Raw genomic sequence first — 16,109 nt, 5'->3', positions numbered from 1 at the left:
TTGAAAGAGCAAGATCCTGTTTCAAAAATAAATAAAATAAAATAAAATAAAACAATAGTTTCTTTTCTCCTAGCTCTGGAGGCTAGAAGTTCCAAGTCAAGGTGTTGGGAGGGCTAGTTCTTTCTGAGGCGTCCTTGACTTGTAGACGGCCTCTTATCTCTGTGTCCTCACGTGGTCTTCCCTCTCTGCATACCTGTGTCCTAATTTCCTCTTCTTATAAGAACATCGGTCAGAATTGGACCCACTTTAATGACCTCATTTTAACTTAAAGACCCTATCCCCAAATATAGTCAATTGTGAGTTACTGGGGTTAGGACTTCAACAGATTCAGCCCATAACACCTTATATGTCTAGACAGTCTGCCACCAAATCCTGCAGGTCACAAGATTACCCTAGACTGGATGTTGTGACATGCACCAATACACCGTAACACCTCTCCTGCTTTTCCCTCCACGTCCGGGCCCTTTCAGAGCTACCTGGCCACACAGGCCCAAGTAACCTGGCAAATGTAACCTAGTACACAGGATTATCAACCTCCCGGTCCCGAGAGCAAAGCTGGCCTCTGTCTTCTTTCTCTGTGATTTGGGGGCTGCCTATTGTCGAATCATAGCTCTTCAGTTTCTTTGGTCCTTTAGAAATCAATTCCCACCTTCCCTCCTGCCCCCAATGTTTCAGTGCCTTTAAATAATACATTTTGACTAGTTCGAAATTTCCAAAAAAATGACACAAAACTGAATACATCGAGGAGTCTTCTTCCGACCACCTCCATCTACCCTGTTTCTTCCTCGACCCACCCCTTACGGGGTGTAGGTTTAATTAGTTTCTGCTGTGTCTTCCCAGTGTTTATGCAAAGAGAAGCCCACGTAGATGCATATGTGTCTATTCCTCCTTTCTTATGCAAATGGTAGTATTCACTTATTTACCCTTTACTTTTTTCTCCTAACCATATATCCAGGAGATTTCCCCATATCTATACAGATGGCTTCACTTTTTTTCTGTAATAACTGAATAGTATTTCATTATGTGGATGTGAAATGATTTATTTAACCAATCCCCTATAGACGGACACTTGGGTTGTTTCCTATGCCTGTCCTATTAAGAGGAGTGTCTTGAAAACTTTAATCCACCAAGGTTTCCTAACCCCCGGGGAATATCAGGGCCTGGAGGGAAGGCAGGAGGGACAACAGGGGAGCCAAAAGTACAGATGTGGTCTCTGGCATTGGGTGAGTTTCAAACTAATGGGAGAGACATGGCTGCTCAGCTCTGAGGCGTCTCCTGTATGAAAAAGATCCTATGAAGGCCAGGCGCGGTGGCTCACGCCTGTAATCCCAGCACTTTGGGAGGCAGTGGATTGCCTGAGGTCAAGAGTTCGAGACTATCCTGACCAACATAGTGAAACCCCATCTCTACTAAAAATACAAAAAATTAGCTGGGAGTGGTAGCAGGTGCCTGTAATGCCCGCTACTAGGGAGGCTGGGGCAGGAGAATCACTTGAACCCAGGAGGCGGAAGTTGCGATGAGCCAAGATTGCACCATTGCACTCCAGCCTGGGCAATAAGAGCGAGACTCCGTCTCAAAAAAAATAAAAAGATCCTACAGAAACTCAGACCAGGCACATTTCTTGGTTACTGCTTTTCTGGTTCAAGACCTCTGGGACTGGTGATATCACTGAGTAAAAGGGCTAAGATTAGAAGTAAACCTTAAAGACCAATTTCTTTTCCTGTTTGTATTAGTTATCACTGCTGTGTAACAAAATGTCACAAATATAGCCACTTAAAACAATACACATTTACTTGCTCACAGTTTTGTAGGGCAAAAATTTGGGCAGAAAGAAAGACATGGAAGCTGGAATATGGTAATTAGGAGAGGGGAGTTAGGCAGTAAGTAGCCTGGTGGTCTAGAACTCACGATGTAGGGAGAAAGGGGAAGTGTGACACCACCTTAGCACACTGCAACCTCAGCCTCCCCGGTTCAAGCAATTCTCCTGTCTCAGCCTCCCAAGTAGCTGGGACTACAGGAGCTCACTACCACACGCAGCTAATTTTTGTATTTTTAGTAGAGACAGAGTTTCACCATCTTGGCTAGGCTGATTTCAAACCCCTGAGCTCAAGTAATCCTCCCGCCTTGGCCTCAAAACGTGCTGGGATTACAGGCATCACCCACCGTGTCCAACCTCTAAAATGTACCTTTTTCAGTGCTAATGAATGGAATGAGGAAACATTCATTCTGTCTTTGTACCATTTCCCTGTACCTAGCACAGGGCAACACAAAAAAGCAGACGTTTCATAAATATTTGTGGAGCCGGGTGCGGCGGCTCACGCCTGTAATCCCAGCACTTTGGGAGGCTGAGGCGGGTGGATCACGAGGTCAAGAGATCGAGACCATCCTGGTCAACATGGTGAAACCCCGTCTCTACTAAAAATACAAACCATTAGCTGGGCATGGTGGCGCATGCCTGTAATCCCAGCTACTCAGGAGGCTGAGGCAGGAGAATTGCCTGAACCCAGGAGGCGGAGGTTGTGGTGAGCCGAGATCGCGCCATTGCACTCCAGTCTGGGTAACAAGAGTGAAACTCCTTCTCAAAAAATAAATAAATAAATAAATAAATATTTGTGGAATTGAAATCTCTGAAGAGGAGCAAATGAGAAAGCAGGACTGTGTGTATAGATTCAGGAAGAGAGGAGGAGCTGGGACCCAGGCCAGGGCTGGGTCTATGGAGATGGGCTGGGGGACAGAGAGCCACCCACCATCAGTACCCCAGCCTGAGCAGACTTGGCAGCCAAGCAGAGTCTAAGTAGCACTTTCTTGCTAAGTGTTCTGTGGGGAGGTGTAATGTGTCTCTATTTAAAATTAATTTTTCAGAATTGGAAGCCCCGCTCTGAAAGGCAGTGCTCCCTTGGTGGCTTCTGGCAGGATTGGAAAGCCATAACTTTGGAGAGAAACACAATAAACCAGAAATTTCCTCCCAGGTGAGCAAGAAACTGCCTCTCTCCTTCTGAAGAGAGCGTTTTCCCGAACTTTGCTCATCAAGTAGCTGGTTTTCAAGTCATTTCTTCTATTCGTAAGTGAACTGCATTCCAGTCAACTGTCTGTTCTTCTCTCTGATGGATGGGATGGAGGCCTAGGCAATCAACATATAACAGAGAACACAGAAGTAATTTCTCTCTGGCTTGGGGCTATGTTTCTGTATTTACATGTGAATGGAGTAGCGTCTGATGCTTGGAAAATTTGCAGTTCTTGCTGCCAATAAAGAAACACCACTCTGTGGTCGACTTTGGAGAACTTGCTCAGTTCAACGAATGCTTACAAAGGATGTAGGTGCTAAAACTACAAAGAATCATTCATTCATTCATTCAACCAGCATTTATTGAGTGCTTACTTCATGCTAAGTATTGTACCAGGCACTGAAGAAACAGCAGTGATAAAAGCAGAATCCCCCAAATCTCTGCCTTTATGAAGGGGAAATAAATAGTTAATATTATAAATAAGTAAGATGCATAGTATGTTAGGTAATGATAAGTACTGAGAGGACAGAGAAGAAAGTGGGGAAAGAACATATTGGGAGGTGGGAAGGTTCTCCCAGAAAAAGACTCCCTGAAGAGGTGACATTTAATAACAGCTTAAAGGAGGTGAGGGAGTTAGACATCCAGAAATCTGGGGAAAGCGTTCTGGAGAGGCCACGGCAAACGTGAAGGTTGTGAGGTAGGAGCACATTTAGTGTGTTGGAGGAACAGCAAAGACGAGGGGGTGTAACTCAAGCCTAGAAGGTGAGGAGAATAGTTAAGTGATCAGAAAGGCAGTGGTTAGAAAGGCAATTAGTGGCCATAGAGGTCACTGTAGAGACTCTGGGCTTCGTCTGCAGACACAAGACGAAGTCTCGCTCTGTCGCCCAGGTGGGAGTGCAGTGGTGCCATCTCACTGCAACCTCCACCTCCTGGGTTCAAGCGATTCTCATGCATCAACCTCCCAAATAGCCGGGATTACAGATGCATGGCACCACGTCTGGCTAATTTTTGTATATATAGTAGAGAGGGAGTTTCACCATGTTGGCCAGGCTGGTCTTGAACTCCTGACCGCAGGTCATCAATCCGCCTCGGCCTCCCAAAGTGCTGTGATTACAGGCGTGAGCCACCATGCCCGGCTGACTCTGGGCTTTTAATATTAATAAGATGTGCTACCAATGGAATGTTGAGCAGAGGAATGATCACAGTATGGCCTGACTTATGCTTTAACAGGAACTTGTTGGCTGCCGAGTCAGGGATAGAGGGCAAAGGGAAAGGGGCAAAGGCAAAGAGCCATGGGGGAGGCTGCTCAACCTTCTGTGAAGAGTGGCTTGGGTTAAGATGAGAGCTGGGGTCTGGATTTCTCTTGAAGACAATGTGGACATAATTTATTGATAATTAGATGTGAGGTAGGTGAAGAACAGAGTCGAGGATGATGCCTGGGATCTCGGCCCACACAGCTGGAAGGGTGAAGGCACTGCCATCTGTTGAGACAGGAAAGAAAGTTGTAGTAGCAGGTGGGGGGCATGAGAAAAGAACAGGAACTTGTTTTTGGACACGTTAAGTTTGAGGTATGTGTTAGACACCCAAGTGGAGATAGCTACTATGCAGTTGGATAACAGAATGTAGAATTCAGGAAAGAATATTCCAAGCAGGAGTTACAAATTTGGGAGTCATTAGCATATAGATGGTATTTAAAGCCACGAGACTGAATGCGATCACCTAAGATGTGACTGAATGTGGATAAGAAAAGAGAAGAGGTCCAGGGATTGAAATTGGGGGCGCTCCAATCTTTAGAGGTCAGGGAGACAAGAAGGCACCGGCAAAGGAGATTTTGAAGGAGAGTGGGGAGAAAATCAGAGGAGTGTGGTGTCCTGGAAACCAAGAGGAGACAAAATTGCAAGGAGGAAAGGGTGGTCAGCTGTGTCAAAAGCTGCAAGCTTCCTGGTGGGGTACTGGGGGCCTAAGGCCTGCCTGAAGTGGGTTCAAGAAAGAATGTGAGGCAAGACATGAGAAACAATGAGTGTGGACAATGGTTTAGACATTATGCTATATAAAGAAGGGAATAAATGGGTGGTACTACAGAGGGAAGTGGAGCCAACATTTTTTCTTTAAGATTGTCGAAATAGGCTGGACGTGGTGGCTCATGCCTATAATCCCAGCACTTTGGGAGGCCGAGGCGGGTGGATCACGAGGTCAAGAGATCAAGACCATCCTGGTCAACATGGTGAAACCCTGTCTCTACTAAAAATACAAAAATTAGCTGGGCATCGTGGCGCGTGCCTGTAATCCCAGCTACTCGGGAGGCTGAGGCAGGAGAATTGCCTGAACCCAGGAGGCAGAGGTTGCAGTGAGCCGAGATCGTGCCATTGCACTCCAGTCTGGGTGACAACAGCGAAACTCCGTCTCAAAAAAAAAAAAAAAAAAGATTGTCGAAATAAAGATGAATATAGTATGGTCTGTCCTCAAGTTGCCGTAAGTCTGTGGGGAGACAAACACATAGGCAGAAGAGATGGCATGGAGCTGTTTACAGGGGTCTGTGCCTCCGTATGCTAGCCTAATTTGCAGAATTTAAACTCTAGCCTAATTTGGATGTTTCTCCCTATCCAAATCTTATGTTGAAATGTTGGAGATGGTCCTAGGGGGAGGTGTCTGAGTCATGGGAGTGGATCCCTGAGGAAAGGCTTAGTGCTGTCCTTGCAGTAATGAGTGAGTTCTCATTCTATGAGTTTACATGACATCTGGTTGTCTCAAAGAACCCGGCACCTCCTCCCTTCTATCTTGCTCTCTTTCTTTCTTTTTTTTTTTTTTATTCAGTCTCCGTAGAGACTGTCAAAAATTGCCAATGCCGACTATATTTCAAGTCGTCATGGCGGGGTATTGGGAAAAGTTTTCAATTAGCAATAATCATGCCTCGGATAAACCTCATTGGCTATGATACTGCCATTGTGCAAAGCTCTTGCTCCCTTTCTTACCATGTAATACACCGGCTCCCACTTGCCTACCACCATGATTGGAAGCTTCTCCAGGCCTTACCAGGAGCAGGTGCTGCCACGATGCTTCTTATACAGTCTACAGAACTGTGAGCCAAAAGAAACCTATTTTTTTTTTTTTTATGAATTACCCAGCCTCAGATTATTTCTTGATAGCAATGCAAAATGGACGAACAAAAAAATTGGTACCAAGAAGTAGAGCATTGCTATAAAGATACCTGAAAATGTGGAAGCGGTTTTGGAACTGGGTAACAGGCAGACGTTGGAAGAGTTTGGAGGGCTCAGAAGAAGACAAGGAGAGGAAGTTTGGAACTTCTTAGAGAGTTATTAAGTGGTTTTGACCAAAATGCAGCTGGAAATATGAACAGTGAAGGCCAGGCTGATGAGGTCTCATGGGGATAAGGAATTTATTGAGAGAGCAAAGGTCACCCTTGTTATGCCTTAAAAAAGAACTTGGTGCATTGTGTCTGGGCCCTGGAGCTGTGGAAGGCTGAACTTAAGAGTGATGACCCGCCGGGCTGGTGGCTCGAAGCCGAGGTGAGAGGATCACGAGGTCAGGAGATCGAGACCATCCGGGCCAACATGGTGAAATCCTGTCTCTACTAAAAATACAAAAATTAGCTGGGTATGGTGGTGTGTGCCTGTAATCCCAGCTACTCGGGAGGCTGAGGCAGGAGAATCATTTGAACTAGGGAGTCGAAGTTTGCAGTGAGCCGAGAATGTGCCACTGCACTGCAGCCTGGACGACAGAGCAAGATTCTGTCTCAAAAAAAAAAAAAAAAAAAAAAAAAAAAAAGAGTGATGACCTAGGGTATCTGGCAGAATCTTTAAGCAGCAAAGTGTTCAAGATGCACATGGCTGCTTCTAACAGCCTATTGTCAGATGTGTGAACAAAATAATGACTTTAAACAGGCATAAAACTTCTGAAAATGTACAACATGGTTGGATAAGGAAAGGACATTTGCAGAAGAGGAATGCAAGCAGGCTGAGGAGTAACCACTTGCTAGAGGGATTAGCATGACTAAAAGGGAATCTCGCTCTGATATCCAAGACAATGGGAAAAAGGCCTCAAAGCCATTTCCAAAATCTTCAAGGCAGCCCTTCCCATCACAGGCCCAGTGGCCTAGGAGGAAAGACTAATTCTGGGGACCAGGCACAGGGCCCTACCGCTCTGTGTAGCCTCAGCATACTGCTCCCACGTCCTGGTCACTCAACCTCCAACCTTGGCTCAAAGGGGCCAAGATACAGCTCAGGCTGCCACTTTGGAGAGTGCCACTATAAGACTTGGTAGCTTCCACATGGTGTTATGCCTGCAGGTGTGCAAAATGCAAGAATGAAGGAGGCTTGGCGTCTCCCACCTAGATTCCAGAGGATGTGTTGGAAAGCCTGGGTGCCCAGGCAGAAGCCTGTGGCAGGGGAAGAACCCCCACAGAGAGACCTTACTAGGGCAGTGCTGAGAGGAAATGTGGGATTGGAGCCTCCACACAGAGTCCCCATTAGGGCACTGCCTAGTAGAGCTGTGGGAAAGAGGCTGCTGTCCTCCAGACCCACAAATGGTAGAGCCACTGGCAGCATGCTCCTGAATCTGAAAAAGCCACAGACACTTAACTCCAACCTGTGAGAGCAGCCACAGGGATGCACCCTGCAAAGCCACAGGGGTGGGGCTGTCCAAGGCCTTGAGAATCCAATTCTTGCATCAATGTGCCCAGGATGCAGGATGTGGAGTCAAAGATTGTTTTGGAGCCTTAAGAGGTAATGATTGCTCTGCTGGTTTCAGACTTCTGTGGGGCCTGTTGTCCCTTTCAGAGCGGAATGTTCACCCAATGCCGATATCTCCTGTATCACTGTTGTATCTTGGAAGTAAATAGCTTGTTTTTGATTTTACAGACTCATAAGTAGAAGGAACCTGCCTTGAATCTCAGATGAGACTTTGGACTTTTGATTGAGTTGAGGCTGGAATGAGCTATGACTTTTGGGGACTATTGGGAATGGATGATTGTATTTTGCAACGTCAGAAAAACATGAAAGCTGGGGAGCCAGGGGCCGAATGATATGGTTTGGATGTTTTGTCCCCTCCAAATCTCATGGTGAAATGTGACTTATAATGTTGGAGGTGGGCCTGGTGGGAGGTGTTTCAGTCATGGAGGCAGATCCTTCATAAATGGCATGGTACCATCCTTGTGATAATGAGTGAGTTCTCAGTCTATGAGTTCACATGAGACCTGGTTGTTTAAAAGAGCCTGGCACCTTCTCTTTCTCTCTCTCTCTCTCTTGCTCTTTCTCTAGCCATGTGATACACTGACTTTTCTTTAGTTTTCCACCATAATTGGAAGGTTCTGAGGTCTTACCAGGAGCAGATGCCAGCACCATGCTTCTTCTTCTTTTTTTTTTTTAATAGACGGGGTCTCACTATGTTGCCCAGGCTGGAGTGCAGTGGCTATTCACAGGCGCTATCCCACTACTGATCCGCACCAGAGTTTTGACCTGCTCTGTTTCTGACCTGGGCCGGTTCACCCCTCCTTAGGCAACCTGGTGGTCCCCCGTGCCCACCATATTGATGCCGAACTTAGTGTGGACACCCGATTGGCATAGTGCACTACAGCCCAGAACTCCTGGACTCAAGAGATCCTCCAGCCTCAGCCTCCCGAGTAGCTGGGACTACAGACACGTGCCACCGCACCTGACAGCACCATGCTTCTTATACAGCCTGCTGAGCCAAAATATACCTCTTTCCTTTTCTTTTTTCTTTCTTTCTTTTTTTTGAGACAGAGTCTCACTCTGTCACTAAGCTGGCGTGTAGTGGCACGATCTTGGCACACTGCAACCTCCGCCTCCCGGATTCAAGCAATTCTCCTGCCTCAGCCTCTCCAGTAGACTACAGTGGACCACAGGCATGTGCCACCACACCCAGCTAATTTTTGTATTTTTAGTAGAGATGGGGTTTCACCATGTTGGCCAGGCTGGTCTCAAACTCCTGACCTTGTGATCTACCCGCCTCGGGCTCCCAAGTGCTGGGATTACAAGCGTGAGCCACTGCCTCTTTTCTTTATAAATTACCCAGCTCCAGGCATTCCTTTATAGCCATGTGAAATGGACTAACGCAAATACTTTGAAAAGATAAGTCCCAAACCAAGTCTTGAAAGATAAGTGATTTTTATCCAGGGGAAGAAAGAAGGGAATGGTATTTCAGGTAGGAGGGAGAATATAAATCAAATCATGGAAGCCTGAAACAGCTTGTTGTGTGTGGAAATCGCAGAGAGTATAGCATTTCTCTTCTAGAACTGAACTGCCTGGGTGTGACTCCAAGACTCTCTGCAAGATATGTGATATGTGACCTTGGGCACATTACTAAACCACGATGCGAATCAGTTTCCTCAGTCATAAAGCGGAGAATATCATAGTGTTTGCCTCATAGGGTTGTCATGAGAAGGAAAGAAATCAATTCATGTGAAGTGCTTGGAACAGCGTCTGGCACGTCGTAGATGCTCAATAAATGACAGCGTTTCTTATCACCGAGTGCAGACAGTGAGGCAGGGATTAGATGGAACACGAGATTGAAAATGTAATTAGCCAGATGGAGAAGGTCTTGTATGCCATACCCAAGGTTTTGACTTTGTCCTGGGGATGCTGGGAGCTACTGCTGGATTGTAGCCTAACAATATGATGGGATTTGGTGTTTTAAGTGGCTCACTATGGCCCCCTAGTGGAGGATGGTCACGGGGTGGGGAGTTTGGAGGCAGGATTTAGAAGACTGGACTGTAAAATCTGGCTCAACACTTGCCAGTGCGTGAGTCATTTCCTTCTTTGAGCCTCAATTTAATAATCTGGGAAGTCGGAATTGTAAAACACATCCAAAGGGCTGTGTTGTAAATTAAATAACAGAATGACTGAGTTGTAAATTAAATAACAGAATGAAAGTCCCTAATCCAGCGCATGACACATATAAATAGGTTGGCAACAAATATTTGTTTTGATTTTAGTATCAGAAGTCTTACATGAGAGGAGCAAAAAGCCTCTCAGTTTCCCCATCTTTATGCCCTGTCCCACCAGGCCAGCTCTCCTTGCTTCTATAAATGTGCTAGAAACAGCTGAACTGGCTCACAGACCCGCACGGTGAGCGTCGTCCTCTCTCCTGCTGCGTTCTCCTCACCTCCATACCCGTCCAGCTCGCCCCGACTCGGTGGTCGGAACCCTGACCTCTCCCTGAAACGTCTGCCACATCTAAGGCTAGGACCACACCCACCAGGCTGGAAAGTGGGTAAAAGAAACTTCTGATGTCACAAATCTTTTCTTTGTCTGCTTATTGTCATCAGAGAGCTGTTTTCAACTGACCCTCGCCACAGTCAACACCTGTTTTACACAATCATTTTGCAACACCTCTGTCTCATCTCCCCTAAGAGTCTGTACATTTCTAGGAGGCACAAACTGCACAGTAAACATGTCTTAGTACCCGCCTCTTGCTCGGGCCAGAGGCTTGCCGTGGAATGAACCAAATGAAGAGTTGACTGATGCCTACGCAGGGCTGAAAGCCTGCCAAGCTGTGAATAAGTGTGAGTTGGTTTGATTATGAAAGATGGGAAATCATGTCTTCTTTTCTAGAGTGGAACATAAAGCTTCCCAGCCTCCTCAGGCTTGCTCAGGCAGAGCAGGTAGGGCTGCGGCCTGTGAGCCGAGAACTGTACCCTTGATCATCTAAATGACAATCAGCTCATTAAGCCTCACAGTCCCCTGTGCAAGCTGATGAAGGAGGCTGGGAGCCTCAGTGGTCAGCAACAGTTCAGGGATCTCCTCCCAACAATAGCTCTGTGCTTCTACGAGGCAGTTTGAAACACTCACAGAAAACCAGCCGATTTACACACGCTCCTTCCTGCTGTTCCCTTGGCACACATTTTGTGCTGACGTGGTAGCCACAGGGACAGATGTCTCTTTGGCCTCTGGGAAGGCAGAGGAAACCCAGGCCGCATCTGAAGCTCTTCCTCTGCTTTCCGGGCCACCTGGAACCCAGGCCATGAGTCATGTAGGACTAGTGCAGAGATATGGTCCAGGAAGGCCACAAGGCGTGGGGGTGATGACAGCTGGAGAAAAGAATCAAAGGCGTCGGTGGGGAAGGGGAAGTCGAAGGATTCTCTGGCCCAGCCCTCGGGTTATTAAATAGTATTATCGCTCCGGTTTTGTAGTGAAGTAACCGAGGCCTGGGTTGGGGGAGTGACCCGAGCAAGGCAAACGCTTCATGTGCGCAGAGAAGACAGAAGATGGTGGCAGCTCAGGCCTGCTGCAACGCCCATCACTGCCACCTGCTTCTGACCGACGATGGTGGCGGTGGTGATGGAGAGAGGATGTTGGAGAGGACGTTGTTACCTCAGACCAAGTTAACCAGTAAAGGTGAGTGTGCACGTGCTGGTGGGTGTGACTTGCTCTTCGATATTCAGCTTCAGAGGTCCACTTCTGCAGGACACTGCTGCTGCTGTCACACCTCAGGATAATTACAATGGTAATAACAAAGGCTAACAGAGCAACGGGGAATTTACCATGCGCCAGGCATGGCGCTCAGTGCATGACACAGATGATCACATTTAATCCTCTGGGAGGTAGTCCTTACTATTCTTCACCCATTTCATAGCTGAAGAAAGTGAAAGGTAAGTTTAGGAACCTGCTCACAGATGTAGAGTCTTGCTTAGATTGGGTTGCTATGGCAAATACCATAGACAGGATGGCTTAAACAACAGAAATGTATCTCTCACGGTTCTGGAGGCTGAAAGTCCAAGATCACGGTGCCAGCAGATGGGGTCCTGGGCCGCTCTTCCGAGCTTCAGCAGATGGGGTCCTGGGCCGCTCTTCCGAGCTTCAGCAGATGGGGTCCTGGGCCGCTCTTCCGAGCTTCAGCAGATGGGGTCCTGGGCCGCTCTTCTGAGCTTCAGCAGATGGGGTCCTGGGCCGCTCTTCTGAGCTTCAGCAGATGGGGTCCTGGGCTGCTCTTCTGAGCTTCAGCAGATGGGGTCCTGGGATACTCTTTTGAGCTTCAGCAGATGGGGTCCTGAGCCCCTCTTCTGAGCTTCAGCAGATGGGGTCCTGGGATACTCTTCTGAGCTTCAGCAGATGGGGTCCTGGGATACTCTTCTGAGCTTCAGCAGATGAGGTCCTGAGCCCCTCTTCTGAGCTTCAGCAGATGGGGTCCTGGGATACTCTTCTGAGCTTCAGCAGATGGGGTCCTGGGCTGCTCTTCTGAGCTTCAGCAGATGGGGTCCTGGGCCGCTCTTCTGAGCTTCAGCAGATGGGGTCCTGGGATACTCTTCTGAGCTTCAGCAGATGGGGTCCTGGGATACTCTTCTGAGCTTCAGCAGATGGGGTCCTGAGCCCCTCTTCTGAGCTTCAGCAGATGGGGTCCTGGGATACTCTTCTGAGCTTCAGCAGATGGGGTCCTGGGATACTCTTCTGAGCTTCAGCAGATGGGGTCCTGAGCCCCACTTCTGAGCTTCAGCAGATGGGGTCCTGGGATACTCTTCTGAGCTTCAGCAGATGGGGTCCTGAGCCCCTCTTCTGAGCTTCAGCAGATGGGGTCCTGGGATACTCTTCTGAGCTTCAGCAGATGAGGTCCTGAGCCCCTCTTCTGAGCTTCAGCAGATGGGGTCCTGAGCCCCGCTTCTGAGCTTCAGCAGATGGGGTCCTGGGATACTCTTCTGAGCTTCAGCAGATGGGGTCCTGAGCCCCTCTTCTGAGCTTCAGCAGATGGGGTCCTGAGTCCCCCCTTCTGAACTTCAGCAGATGGGGTCCTGGGCTGCTCTTCTGAGCTTCAGCAGATGGGCTCTGAGCTTCTTGCTGGACTTCTTGCTGTGTCCTCACATAGTGGAGAGAGACAGAGAGAGATCTTCTCTTTTGTGTATTTTAGGGCACTAATCCCATTTGTGAGGGATGCACCCTCATGACCTAATCACCTCCCAAAGGCACCACCTCTAAATGCCATTGCATTGGAGATTAGGGCTTCAGCAAATAAAATTGTAGGGAATGCGTGCATTCAGTCCATAGCAGTTCCTAAATTCACAGGACCAGAATTTGCACATGGGGTCATCATTAGGATTGTTCACAAATCCTTTGTATTTTCCTCTCTTTTTCCCTAGGTTAGAATTTCCTATCTCAGTTTAATTAAAGCATGACTATGGATCTTTTTTTGACCCATAAAATGTGAGTGGAAGTGTCACTTCTGGCCAGAAGTTCTAGGAACCAAGTTATGCTCTGCCATGTTCTCTTTACTCTTGGTCACAGAGACTAGCAATAACCTAGATGACATTGTGCCATCAGCCCAGGTCCTGGGGAGGAGGATGATGGGGTGAAGCAGAGCCCTCAACTGACCCTCAAGATTGCATAGTGAGAAATAAGCCTTTGTGGTTGTAAGCTACAGAAATTGCAGGGCTGTTCACTATCATAGCGATAGGGCCCAGCCCATTTGGACTGAATTGGAGTGAGGCTTTTCTAGTGCAGAATGAAACTCAAACCTCATCCTTTACCATCTCCTCAATTTCACCTGAGCTAGATATTCCCCCAGTGGGCTCAAGTAGTGCTGTGGCATGGCATCAATTATATCGCATGTCCAGCCTTCTTTCCTTCGTGCGACCAAGCCCACTGGGGCACACTTCTGTGTCTTTGGTGTCCGGGTATCTAACACAGAGCCTGGGACACAGGACATGATAAGTACATGCTCATTGAATGGAGGCCTGTAAAAAAAAGATTCTGGCTCTGCCACATTGCCCTGTAGGACAGACTCCAAGTGGCCCAGAAGGTCAGCCCACCTCTGACCCCACATTTTTGTCAGATGATGCAGAAGACTTGCCATTTCTGGTATCCTCATCCCTGGGGGCTTAGCCAGGTGGCTTGGCACCTGGGGAGTCTGCCCAGCTGGCCAGCAGAATTTGTATCACCCTGTGCAGACCTCAGCAGTAAATCAGCAGGTGTGAGGAATTTACCCCAGAGAGTGACCCAGCAGTGGCATGAATGAGTAATTTACAAAGCCCATTAAGGCGACACAGAATTACTTATTTATGGGAACTTTTTGACAGATCTGTGGCTTAATCATTTATCCCTGTGAACATTTAGCCAGGGTCATTGGTAAATAATTCACTTATTACACACTCTGGAGTGGTTTATGGTACTGTGACTTATGATCTCACATGAGTTCGCAGCTGGGGAATTGGAATGTGAAGGCCGGGGAGGGGAGGGGGAAGTGGGGGCCTCTGGATGCAGGCCCCAGTAGAAGGGCCGTCTGCTTTAAGTCACAGGAGGATTTTAGTCCCGGTCTAACCTTTGGGGAGATAGTGAGGGGAGGAAATAGGTGTTAAAAGACTGGTCTGAAAATGCTAGGTCTTAGCTTCAGGCAGAGTGCAGACAGGACTCCAGCTTCACTAGCTCTCCAGGGCCTAGTGGAGAAATCTGAATACCCCTGCCTGACATTCAAGATCCTCTAAGAACTGTCTCCATTCCTTCTGGGTCTTATCACTCATTACTTATCTCAGCAATAGCCACAGGGGCTGAGATCTAGCACATCTCCCCAAGTAAATCTCTCCCCAAGCATTTACTCGTGGCATTCCTCCTGCCTGCCTGCCCTTCTCTTCTTATTGTCTGCTACTTAATATTCAGCTTTCAGCTCAAACCCCATCTCCTACACGAAGCCTTCTTACACTACACAGCTACATTCACCACCTCCACGGAGTTCTTGAAAACTTGCAAAGTGCCATGCACACATGAAACATATTATACCTGCCATTGATTATCCTGCTCGCCTGGCTGACTAAGTGTTCCTTCAGCGCCAGGACTCAGACCCCAATGAATATGGTCCCACGAGAGCCAGCCCAGAGCCTGTCCCGCAGTGAGCGAAATAAACATGGACTGTTGTTGTTGATGATGATAATATGAGGATGCTAATGAAGATGGTTGTCAGGCCGACTTCCTCAGCACCTCATCACAGCCTCTCTTTTCTGTCCCACGTTCCCCAGGCCCCAAAGACAGTGGAAGCAGGTGGTCACATCTCTAAGGTTCTTCGAGATTCTAACTGATACCATAAGTCGAGAGAGGCACTTAGATGGAGGAGGAGTGCATTTGGGCATGTCCACCAGAGAGGAGTCAAGTTGTGGGGGAAGGAAATCCATGTGCAAGCACCGAGCTCTTCCCTCTTATCGATCCATTCCAAGCCACACCTGTCTTGCCCATAACCTTCCAGGAAGACCCCATGGATTCCAAATGTGTTTCCCAGAGCTCTAGTTTAAAAAGATTCACTTGACTTCTTGAGGTTGAGGCCAGTTAAATAAGGTCTTCTCCCTTTGTATTCATACCAATTGTGGCCCAGATGGTAGAAAGATTTAGCAAGATGGCTTCCTCTTCCCACTGGAGTTTTTAGATCTCCCAATGGGAAGTCACAGGAGACAATTCGCTATCTCCCACCTTCTTCCCAGTGCTTCTTGCCCACCAGGAAGTCCTTCTTCAAGCCTAGTCTCATGCAGTTTTGCTGTAATGGTGAAGAAGCAGCACAGGACATTGGGCAACTTGTATTCCAGGAAGGGAAATCCTGGGCTTGTCTGAGATGAGCTGGGAGATGGGAAAATATAGAAGTGGGGTCGTTCTTAAGCACAGTGCTCTGTTCTTCCCTGGGTCTTAGGGAATTTTAAACAAGTTTCTAATCACTATCTAGAGTGGCCAGAACCATACAGTTTGTTATCATATTCACATATTTTTACATGCCCCCATAACAACCATGTCAAGTAGGTATTCTTGTGAGCTTATATTATGGACTGAATTGTGTCCTCCCTGAATCTATATCTATATATTTATCTATATCTATCTATCTATCAATCTATCTATCATTTTTTTTGAGATGGAGTTTCGCTCTTGTTACCCAGGCTGGAGTGCAATGGCGCGATCTCGGTTCACCACAACTTCCGCCTCCTGGATTCAGGCAATTCTCCTGCCTCAGCCTCCCGAGTAGCTGGGACTACAGGTGCGTGCCACCATGCCCAGCTAATTTTTGTATTTTTAGTAGAGATGGGGTTTCACCATGTTGACCAGGATGGTCTCGATCTCTTGACCTCGTGATCCACCCACCTCGGCCTCCCAAAGTGCTGGGATTATA

At 47.6% G+C, this 16,109-nt stretch overlaps 1 non-coding gene across 1 annotated transcript; it reads right to left on the bottom strand.

The window, feature by feature from the left end:
* Positions 1–5,819: 5,819 nt before the first annotated feature.
* Positions 5,820–5,960, bottom strand: LOC135272418 (U4 spliceosomal RNA). Its single transcript, XR_010340564.1, has one exon. It is a non-coding gene; the product is annotated as a U4 spliceosomal RNA (small nuclear RNA).
* Between the last annotated feature and the right edge of the window lie 10,149 nt (positions 5,961–16,109).

Source organism: Aotus nancymaae, unplaced genomic scaffold, assembly GCF_030222135.1.
Source record: "Aotus nancymaae isolate 86718 unplaced genomic scaffold, 86718_ANA_hifiasm-v0.15.2.pri h1tg000108l, whole genome shotgun sequence".
NCBI classification, from domain to species: Eukaryota; Metazoa; Chordata; class Mammalia; order Primates; family Aotidae; genus Aotus; species Aotus nancymaae.
Note: the sequence above shows the minus strand (reverse complement) of the source record. Positions and strands in the feature narration are given on the sequence as shown.